Raw genomic sequence first — 11,030 nt, 5'->3', positions numbered from 1 at the left:
TACATTTTACTGATGTGCTTATTCCTAAGACAAATCATTAGAGAATCAAAAGGTCTGGTGATCTCACTTTAACTAAACATCCTTAGTTGTGAATCTATTAATTCAGTACTTGCACTTGAACTGTTTTGATGTAAGTTCTATTTTTGTTTGAGTTATTAAAATATTTTAAATCTCTGTAAGAAATTAAGGATACTACGTAGGGCTACCTCACAGGACTGACCATTGTTCTCTAGATTTTGGTTATGTTCACTATTCTTCCTAATTCAGTTTTAGAAATCACAAATTTGTGGAGGCATGCTCCTAGGCTCTGCCCACCTTGTTGAAACTGTCACTGAGAGGCCATGATGATAAGGTTTCTAAGACACTAATGAGTTAGTCACAGTACCTTGGCAGATTCTCTTCCCTTATGTACTGAGACTAGGAACAGGATGATCTGGCAAGAGCTAGTTGCATGCTTTGTCTTTCTGTGAGTTCTCCCATGTACTGAGTACAAAGTTTTCTAATGAAAAAACCTTTTTGAGGAAATTTTGAGCAATGTACTCCCCCGTGTCCTGCTGTCTCTACTTGATTTGCCTGTTTTCCCTAAACTTCATCTTTTCATGAATTGTTGTTTAGAAATGGACAAAAAAATGAGTCACTCCTCTTGTTGCTGAGGCATAAGCTAAGTGCTCAGACCAGGAAGACTGTGGGAAGCCTCAGTCATAAAGTGGTCTTCTGACTTGTAATTTGTGCTGTGGCATACACACCCCACCCAACACCACAAAATATAAATGATGAAAAATTTATCAGAGCTAAGGTCAATTGTATAAAACTTTAAAGGTAAAAGTTTAAAATTTTAAAAAGGAAATGCTTTGTGGTTAAAAGAACTTGCTGCTGTTAAAGACAACTCAGGTGTAATTCCCTCCACTCCCATGGCATCTTTATACTGATCTGTAACTGCAGACCCAGAGGGTCTAACAACTTCTGAGTCCATTTTTTCTGTATATATTAAAAATAGCAGTGACCTATTTCTGTGTGCCACTGCTCTATGCTACACCCCGGTTCTCTTTGACACTTGCAGTTGCTCCCACACTACTTCCGGCACTGGAAGGACATGTGGAACTGACATTAATTCATCTCAGCTGCTCAGCACTGAACTCAGGTTCACTCTGTCCCAGGAGGACTGTGAGCCAGTACAGCCTGGCACCTTGACATGCTGCTCCCTTAAGTTAATTCAGGTACTGGCAGGCCATATGTAGCAAACATATTTTTATCTCATAGACTGCCACCCTCTGGTCAGTATCTCTCTCCTGGTTGCCTTTGTTAGCCAGGATTACTGCTCACCCCTTGGTCCCAGTGGTGGGTACTGTCTCACAGTTTTCTTGGCAGAGGGTGGACACATTGGGATGATGTAAAGAGTGAGCTCGTTGTGCCCTGGCCAGAGGGATAACAGGGCAGGGAGGATAAGCTCAGTGGCTTCATCAGTCTTAGCATTTCTCTCAGCCAAAGGGCCTTGTAAGCCAGTGCAAGCTCTCAATTGCCCCACAAGGAATGGGGGTTTTCTCTTGGAAATGCAGGACTGTATTTCAGTAAACAAACGGGAGGCTGTAGAGTTGGACTTTTTATAGGGAACTGTTTCCAACAAAGGGGTCAAGTGAGCAAAATGGGCACTGTCAGTACACAAATTAATGGGGGTGGGTGGAAGGACCTTAAAAACATGAAGGTCTGTATGAAGTTCTACTAATTGGGATGAAGTATATGGGGACTCAATGGAATGAGCATTGTCACTGATGACATACGCAGCTCTACTATTCAAGGATCCATCAGTAAAAACAGTTATTCAATCTAGAAGCAACTTTTGAGATGTTACTTCAGGAAAAGACAAAGGGTTTAATCTGGCAAACTGTATAAGGGCATCACTTGGGTAATAGTACCAGTGAACGAGGTACAAGCAACTGCCCAATCATTATTGAACTGGAGTAGCCAATCAACCTGATCAGACATATAAGGGACAATGAGGGTATCTGGGTCTTTCCCAAAATATTTATGAGGATTTTTTTTCCTTTTATAATCAAGGCAGCAGGCAGAGCCAAAACCTTATTGGGCTTAGAGTGGAGGGGAACCCATAACAACAGACATCCAGAGGTAGCATGACCCTCACTCTTCTGTCAAAAAAAATCATCCCACTGGAGCATGAGTAGTTGCACAAATAATGAAAAATGAGGGAAACTTAGGTTGGATTGAAATGTGGTTTGAGAAGTAATTGCCTGGTTAATCTGGTCAAGGTCTGCCTCAGCTGGTGGTGTAAGTACTTGTGGGGACAGTGGGTGGGAGTCTCCCACTGGATATTACCTAGCAGCTGTTGAAAATTATATAAATTTCTTAGGAAAGAGAGATGGGTCTCTATTTTTGGTGTATGGATATGACCGATCTCAAGGATATATCCCTAATAGGAGTAGTGGTTATTAATTTGAATTTTTCTGGAGCCACCTTGAGCCCTTGGGACCTGAGAGTCTGTTGCTATTGTTGAAAGGAGGAAAGGGTTTGTGATCCATGAGAACCGGCTAAAAAATATCCATAAAATGAAGGAGATAAATCTGAGGATATTTCTCTTGTATAGGTTGAATAACTTGAGCCACATTTGTCTAAGCTAAGGTAAGGCTATTGGCCACTCCCTGTGGGAAGACACGCCATTGATAGTGTTCCATAGGACCTTGATAGTTGATATGGGGAAGTCTAAAATCAAAATGACAGCAATCATTAGGGTGTAGAGGGATGATAAAGAAGCAACCTTTTAAGTCAATACTAATCTTGAAAATACCATCAGGGATAGCTGCAGGGAACAGAAGTCCACGTTGTAAGGCTCCCATGGGGATCATTGTCTTATTTACAGCCCCAGGATCTTGAAGAAGTCTCCATTTACTTGATTTTTTCCTTTGTGACAAAAATAGGAGTATTCCATGGAGAGGAAGTAGGTTCTATTGTATCCTGCAGTAAGTTGTTCCTGCACTAACTCTCTAGCTGTAGAAAGTTTCTCTTGAGTTAGAGACCACTGATCAATCCAGGCAGAGGGGCCATCTTTCCAAGTAATGTTTCAGCATAAACCTGGGAGTCAGGAATGACAGTAGTCTCTAGAATACATTTTGATCAGTGTAGCCTAGATGCCTTTTGTCTAATTTTTGATTGATTTGAATGGGCTCTCAAATGCCCTGTGCCTGTCTACCAAGCCCCTGTCCAGGCAGAAATTCCTGGGACAGCATTTGCTTGGCAACTGTCTCTTTGGGGCTGCACATAATAATGTCCATCTAGGACAGAACATCTCTTCCTCATAGGTTGATAGGCAGATCTGGGATAACACAGAGGGTGACTGGTCCAGAGTTGCCTGCTTAATCTGTCCAAGTCAGGGTCCGAGAGCTGACCTGAGAGTTATTAAAATGACCAAATACCCTAAAAGTGGGTGGTTGAAGCAGTAAGGGTCTAAACCTTTGGCCAAAATCTTGAGGAAATGACTGTGGAATTAGCTCCAGAGTCAAGCAGACCATTAAAGGCCTTGCCATTTAGTTTTAAGAGCATGGGCCTGGAGAAGGATATTTTCTAAGCCCCCAAAACCTCTCTATGCCCATCTCATTAGGGTGCCTAGAATCTTTATGGTTAGGAATTTTTAGTTTAGGTTTAAGAAGGAGAAGGAGTTGGGTGATGGGTCACTGAGGAGATCTATAGTGCCCTCTAACGCTCTAGCCGGTATCATAATTTTGCCTGGGTGTTCTGGGTCAATGGGAGTGGGTATAACTTGAAATTCTTTAAGGGAGAGGGAAGCACGTTCCAAAATTAATCCAAAAGTATCGTGTGTTAGGGGACCAAAAGTTCCTGTTGGCAGGTCCTGAACTCCGTTTTTAGGCCTCAATATTGTGCAGGAGGAGGTATAGAGGTCTGGTCCTGGGCTCCCTCTAGTAGCCTGCCATAGCTGGGTGATTGAGTTTGGTTTGGAAGGTAGGACTGCTGGGATGGAGCTGAGGATTGTGGGTATAGTAGTTGCAGAGACTGCTGTGATTGGAGGACAGACCCAAACGCTCTGGGGTCTGTCCAAGAGGTGGGGGTCAGAGGCTGCCCCCAGGGAAGTTTCCTGACTGGAAAAAGGGGAGAGGATGACCCTGGTTATCTGTCTTGGATCTACACTCACTGGCTCAATGACATCCTTTATGACATGAGGGCAGAGGTCAACCCAATGGTCCTTGTTCCTGTGGTTCAGTTACACTCTGTCTGTCAGGTCTGGGATGGGGACACTCTTGTTGGAAATGCCCGGGATACTTACAATTGTAACAAGTCTTAGAGGGGGCCGCCAACGCAAACTTTCTGCAAGGCTGTACCGATTACAAGCCTTATGGCATAATTCAGGCCCACCCCAGCACAAAGTCAGACATATTTCGCCAGGGGTTTTGAGCGGTGGTGTTTAATAACTTTTTGGCAAGCGGGATTGGCATTCTCAAAAACAAGCTGTTTAATAAAGGGATTTTCTGGGTCTGGAATGCCAAACTGGTGGTCTGCTGCCTCAGTCAGGCAGTCAATGAAAGCACTGTAAGACTCACTCTCCATGACAAATTTTGGTCACAGCCACAAAGGGTCTTGATTTTGGCAGCAGCGTTTTCCAAGCTCCAAGGCAGACTTGGTGGATTTGGGCCAACAGCCCTGCGGAATAATTCGTTTGTGCCTCTACGGTATTGTAAAGGGATTCACCTAAAATCTTTATCGCCATCCAAATCCAGTAGCCCAGACCTTCGAGCAGTCAATTGTAACCTGGGATCACCTAGGAGATAATAGGGGAAAACAAGAGATTCAAAGAATGGACAGCAAGTCAAAAAATCTGATCACACTGACAAGTTATAATTTTCACATGCTAGTTTTATACAGGTAGAAGAAGGAAATAACGCATGGGAAAGTAAGTGTGAGACTAAGAAAACTGTCCAGCCAAAGTACTTTTCACAATACCCACTGTGAAGAATTACATGGCAGGGGGACTACCCAGGTGCGGGAGAGAATACTCAGCATCTAATAAGATGATCATGTGGTTTTTCTTCTTTGAGTTTGTTTATGTAGTGGATTATGTTGATGGATTTCTGTATATTGAACCATCAGTGCATCACTGGGATGAAGCCTACTTGATCATGGTGAATGATGATTTTAATTTTTAATTTAGTCTGTAAGAATTTTATTAAGTAAATTTGCATCGATGTTCATGAGAGAAATTGGTCTTAAATTCTCTTTCTTTGAGTGGTTAAAGTATGAGCATAATTGTTTCAAAGAATGAATTGTGTAGTGTTCCTTCTGTTTCTATTCTGTGAAATAGTTTAGAGAGCATTGGTATTGGGTCTTTCATGAAGGTCTGATCGAATTCTTCACTAAACCCATTTGGCCTTGGAATTTTTTTTTTTTTTTTTTGGTTGGGAGGCTTTTGATGACATCCTTTATTTTTTAGAAGGCATGGGACTGTTTAGATGATTTATCTGATCCTGATTTAACTTTAGTACATGGTATGGGTCTAAAATTTGTCTATTTCCTCTAGACTTTTTGGTTTTGTTGAGTATAGTCGTTTGTAGTAGGATCTGATAATTTCTTGAATTTCTTCCATTTCTGTTGTTATGTCTCCTCTTTCATTTCTGATTCTGTTAATTTGGATTCTTCCTCCATGCCATCTATTTAGTCTGAGTAAGGATTTATCAATGTTGTAGGTTTTGTCAAACCCTGCTCCTAATTTTGTTGATTCTTTGTATTGTTCTTTTTGTTTCTACTTGGTTGAATTCAGCTCTGAGTTTATTTTCTGCCATCTACTCCTCTTGGGTGTATCTTCTTCTTTTTTTCTAGAGCTTTCAGGTGCACTGTCAAACTGTTAGTACATGCTCTTACCAATTTCATTTTGGAGGCTCTCTGAGCTATGAATTTTCTTCTTAATGTTGCTTTAATTGAATCCCATATGTTTGTGTATGTTGTGCCTTCATTTTCATTAAATATTAAGAAATTTTGAATTTTTAAAAATTTTTTCCTTGACCAAGTTATCATTGATTAGAGCATTGTTCAGCTTCCATGTGTATGTGGATTTTTTGTTCTTTTTATTGTTATTGGGGACCAGTCTTAACCTAGGATGATCTGATAGGATGCATGGGGTTATTCTGATCTTCTTGTATCTGTTCAGAACAATTTTGTGACTGACTATATGATCTATTATGAAGAATGTGTCATGAGGTGCTGAGAAGTAGGTATAATCTTTTGTTTAGAATAAAACATTCTAGAGATGTCTGTTAAATCCATTTGGTTCATAACTTTTTTAGGTTTCACTGTGTCTCTGTTCTGTTTATGCTTCTATGATCTGTACATTGATGATAATGGGGCATTGAAGTCTCCCACTGTTATTGTGTGTCATGCAATATATGCTTTGAAGTTTAATAGAGTTTCGTTTATTAATGTGAGTGCTCTTGTATTTGGAGCTAGATATTCAGGATTGAGAGTTCATCTTGATAATTTTTCCCTTGGTGAGCAAAAAGTGTCTTTTATTATTTTTGATAACTTTTGTTTGAAAATCTATATTATTCAATATTACATTGGCTACTCCAGCTTGTTCCTTGGGACCATTTGCTTGGAAATGGTCTTTTACTTTGATGAAGTGTTTGTCTTTGTCACTGAGATGAGTTTCCTGAATGCAGCAAAGAAGATGAATCATGCATACATATCCAGTCTGACAATCTATGTCTTTTTATTGGAGAATTGAGTCTATAGATATTATGATATAAGGAATAGTGGTTGTTGCTTCATGTTATTTTTGTTGTTAGAGCTAGAATTATGTTTGTGTTGTTTTCTTCTTTTGGGTTTGTTCCAAAAAAATATTTTCTTGCTTTACCTAGGGTGTACTTTCACTTCTTATGCTGGAGATTTCCATCTATTTTCCTCTTTTTGGTCTGGGTTTGTGAACAGATATTGTGAAAATTTGGTTTTCTCCTGGAATATCTTGGTTTCTTCATCTACGGTAACTGAGAGTTTTGCTGGATATAGTAACCTGGGCTGCTATTTGTATTCTCTTCGGGTCTATATGACATCTGTCCAGGATCTCTTAGCTTTCATAGTCTCTGTTGAGAAGTCTGGTGTAATTATGGTTAGTCTGCCTTTATATATTACTTTTCTTTTTCCCTTACTGCTTTTAATATTCTTTCTCAGTTTTGTGAATTTGCTATTTTGACTACTATGTGTCAGGAGAAAATTTTTCTGGTTCATTCTATTTGAAGTTCTGTAGGATTCTTGTATGTTCCTGGTCATATCTTTCTTTACATTGGTGAAATTTTCTATGATTTTGTTGAAGATATTTATTGGAACTTTTAGTTGAGAGTGTTTGCTCTCTTCTACAACTATTATGTTTAGGTTCTCAATATGTCTTGCATGTTCCTGGTCATGTCTTTCTTTACATTGGGGAAGTTTTCTTCTATGATTTTGTTGAAAATATTTATTGGGCCTTTTAGTTGAGAGTCTTTGCTCTCTCCTATACCTATTATGTTTAGGTTTGGTCTTCTCATTCTGTCCTCAATTTCCTGAATGTTTTGGTTTAGGAGATTTTTTATTTACGCATTTTTTGACTGATATGTCAATGTTTTCTATAGTATTTTTTACCCCTTAGATTTTCTCTTCCATCTATTGCATTTAGTTGGTGATCTCTTTCTTAGGTTTCTTATCTCCAGGATTGTCACCTTTTGTGATTTCTTTTCTGTTCCAAATTCTGTTTTCAATTCCTTCAACTGTTTTGTTGTGTTTTCCTGTAACTATTTAAGTGATCTTTGTGTTTCCTCTTTAACAGCTTCTACTTGTTTACGTGTGTTCTCCTGGTTCTCTTGTAATTCTTTTAGTGAGTTAATTATCTACTATTTGCTGTGGTGAGAGAACTGGGTTCCAGTGTTACCAGGTTGTCTTGGTTTTTGTTTCTTAGGTTCTCATTCTTGACTCTTGCCATCTTGTTTCCTGTGATGCTAGATGTTGTTGTCTCTTACTGGAGCTTGTCTCTCCTGTGGGTCTGTGGGCCAGTGGTCTCCAGAGGAAGATTGCTCCTCTGGTGTTCAGCTCTCTTTGGGTAGGCTGTGAGTTACAATGACTGTGGGCCAGTTGTGGCTTTGGGCCTAAATTTTCTATTCCCATGCTGTGCCATGTTATCTGTGCCCTGAGAGTTTCTGTCCGCCTTGCCCCTAAAAGTCAGTGGAGAGTAAGTGTGGGCTCAGGAGGGAGAGTGATATTGGGGCTCTTCTGGATGCTCAGCCATCTGTGAGCCATGCCAGGAGTCTTGATGGTGGTGAGTCAGCTCTGGATTTAGAACTTGTGAAGGAAGTTTTTAATGGATCTCTACAAGTTACAATCTTTATTCTGGATTCTTAATCCAAAATCTGTTTTCCATGGTTGTATGGATTTATATGTGGGCCTTAAATATGATTCTATTGAGCAAACTGTCTTTTTATGCAAATAAAATGTAGAATTTACTAGGATAGTTTATATACAGGTATTTTTTCTTTTAGCTATCAGGGTTTTGTTTGTTTGTTTGTCTGTTTTTTCATATCAAATTAAGCATTGTACTTTCAAGGTCTTTTAAGTGTTGGAATTTTTATGTTTATTGTTTTGAAACTGTAGAGTGCTTTTGGCAGAATGCCCATTTTACACCGCTAATCCTACTGATCTATTGCCACGGAAGGTATTTCCATCTTTTGATATATTCTTCAAATTCTTTCTGCAAAGATATTAAATTATTGACATACAGAACTTGGTTAGTGTTGCCCCAAGATATTTTATATCATTTGTGGCTATTGAGAAGGGTGTTGCTTATCTGATTTCTTTCTCAGGTGTCTATCATTTGTATATAGGAGGACTGGTGATTCTTTTTGTTGTAATCTTGTATCCGGACACTGCTGGAGGTGTTTATCAGCTTTAGAATTCCTTTGCCAAAGTTTTGGGGTCACTTATATATACTATCACATCATGTACAAATAATGATAATTTAGCTACATACTTTTCATTTTGTATCTACTTGCTCTCCTTTAGCTATATTACTGCTCTTGCTAGAACTTCAAGCACTATATTGAATACATAAGGAGAGTGGGCAGCCTTGACTTTTTCCAGATTTTAGTAGAATTGCTTTAAAAATTTCACCCGTTAATTGGATGTTGACTATTGCCTTGCTGTATATTAGGTTTATTAGGTTTAGATGTGTGCCTTATATTCCTGATTTTCCCAGGAGTTTTAACATAAAGAGTGTTGGAGTTTTCAGAAGTGTTTTAGCATCTAATAACATAATCATGGCCTGTTCCTTTCAATTTGGTTACAGGGAAGGTTACATTGACAGGTTATCATATGTGGAATCATGCTTGCATGTCTGAGATGATGCCAAAATGATCAGCATATTTGATCATTTTGAAGTGTTTCTCAGTTTTTTTAGAGTATTTCATTGAAAATGTTTGAATAAATGTTTATGAGAGAATTTGTTTTTATTTTTCTTTCTTTGATGAGAATTTTTATGATTTGGGTATCAAGGTGATTGTCATCACATCAAATGAATTTAATTTGGCAATCTTCCTTTTGGTTCTATTTTAGAAATGATTTGAGAAGTATTGGTATTACTTGTTCATTGATCATTTGGTAATATTTTGTGCCAAAACATTCTGGCCTTGGTCTTTTAATGAGTGTTTATTTTTCCTTAGTTGTTATAGGTCTATTTAAATTGTTTATCTGATCTTCATTTCAGTTGGTAATTGCCATTTATCAAAAAACCTGTTCATTTATTTTCATTTTCAATTTTATAGAGAACAGGTTTTTGAAATAGAAAAAAAATGATACTTTCTATTTGCTTGTGTGTTGTTATGTCCCTCTTTTCCCTCTGATTTTGTTAATTTAGATATTCTATCTCTGCCTTTTAGTTAATTTGAATAGGGTTTGTTTACCTTGTTGATTTTCTTAAAAAAAACAATTATTTGTTTTATTAACTCTCTGTTCCTTCTCTAGGTTTCTATTTTATTGATTGCAGCAGAGGATTGCAGGGTCTAGGATGAGACTGAAGGCTGGTGACCCTCTTTTTTTAGAACCAGCGATTGTGTGCTTCTTCCTCTTTGGTACCTCCAGCCCGTTACATGTATACAAAGTAAATCAAGACTTACTCTCATTTTGTTATCCAAACAATGACTAGTCCATCTTGAGGCACATGCAGTGAAAGGAAAACTACCCCTGACATTACTAATGATATTGTGATATACTTGCAGATAGGATTCTAACTTTACTGTCATCAGGGAAACATCACCCTGAAACTGATGGAAACTGATGGAAACAGGTGCAGAGGCCCACAGGCACACATTATATTGAGATTCAGGAAACTATATTTCCATTTCTGTTTCTATTTATATTATTATCTATCTCCAGGACCTCTCACGGAACCTGAAAGACATTATTTCAGCTGGACTAGTGTGGCAGTGAGATTCTCATTTCTGGAATTACAAGCATGTGCACGCATACATGGCTTTTATTTATATGTTGTTGATCAGACCTCTGAAACTCTTCAATACACAGCAATCTCTTTAGCCAGTGAGCCATCTCTCAAATAGCTCCCTAATGTTAATACTTGAAAATCACTCCAAGTGTATTGTCATCGATATTTAAGTAAGATGGAAAGCACAGTACATGGATCCTAGAACATAACAAATCTGGACTAAATAAGATACTGCAGAAAGTAAGTAGCTCACAAATGCTGGATTTTATTTAAACTTTCAGAGAGGTCCTAGAATGGAGCTGTTACTATTTGTTAACGGTAAGAGCTCTTCAGTGTGTAATCATGGATACAAAGTCTTTTCTGTTACATAATGATAAAGCTAGGAACAGATCTGCAGCCTTTCAGAGACCCCATTACCCATCTGTCAGGTTTGGAAAGCATTGTGGTATTTAGAAAATATTAAATAGTAGTTTCTTTGTGTCCAGGGAGTGCTCCCAAGTAGTTCTGGGAGATCTGACTTTTTGCAGCCCCAGCAGAGGACATAATCTGTTTGGCA

This window comes from Micromys minutus (assembly GCF_963924665.1).
Source record: "Micromys minutus genome assembly, chromosome: 3".
Taxonomy (NCBI): Eukaryota; Metazoa; Chordata; class Mammalia; order Rodentia; family Muridae; genus Micromys; species Micromys minutus.
Note: the sequence above shows the minus strand (reverse complement) of the source record.